Raw genomic sequence first — 752 nt, 5'->3', positions numbered from 1 at the left:
GGCCTCCTCTGGACTCGCTCCAACTGGTCTATATGACATTGAGGGCTCCACAGCTGGACGCAGCACTCCAGGTGGGGTCTCACCAGAGCAGAGTAGAGGGGCAGAATCCCCTCCCTCGACCTGCTGGCCAAGGAACTAAAGATGTTCAGTACAGACACCCCATCAGGAAGTGGGACACAGCTTAAAAGGCTCGTCAGGAAAGCAAGAACAGGCTCTTTGTGCCCAAAAAAGGAGGGCAACAAACAAGCAACCTGAAGGAGCCATTGTTAGAGCACCAACGACGTTGGGTCGCAACAACTGTTGATATGTCCCTTTCTCTGCCAAACAGCATCTGGATCCTCCGGCCAACTCGAGGATCCACAGGAGTCGCCCTTCCCTTCTAGCAGCCCCCTCGGCGCCTGCCCTGCTTGTTCGCAGGGGGAAATTTGGTTATTTTCAGTACAAATAAAGGAAGTTTTTGAGCAGAACCCAGCAGTAGGGCAAGCTGGAGACTCCCCTGAGGAGCGTGTCGGGCTCAGGTAACCCGGGAGGAATCTCACGGCCACTCATCAACATCCCTCAGCCCCTCCCGGTCACGATACCTGCAGCGTCCCGGTGCGGCACCAGGTTCCAGAGGCAAAGAGCGAGGGAGAACCCGGCTGTCGGCGACCCACCGGGGATCCGCATCGCCGTATGTCACAACCTCCCGCCTCGGAGGTGGTGTTTACCTTGGCCTCCGTCCTGGCGAGCGAGCAGGGGAGGGCGGGCGCACC

The sequence above is a fragment of the Eurypyga helias genome, unplaced genomic scaffold (assembly GCF_000690775.1).
Source record: "Eurypyga helias isolate BGI_N326 unplaced genomic scaffold, ASM69077v1 scaffold23571, whole genome shotgun sequence".
Taxonomy (NCBI): Eukaryota; Metazoa; Chordata; class Aves; order Eurypygiformes; family Eurypygidae; genus Eurypyga; species Eurypyga helias.
The sequence above is the reverse complement of the archived record's forward strand: the minus strand, read 5'-3'. Positions refer to the sequence as shown.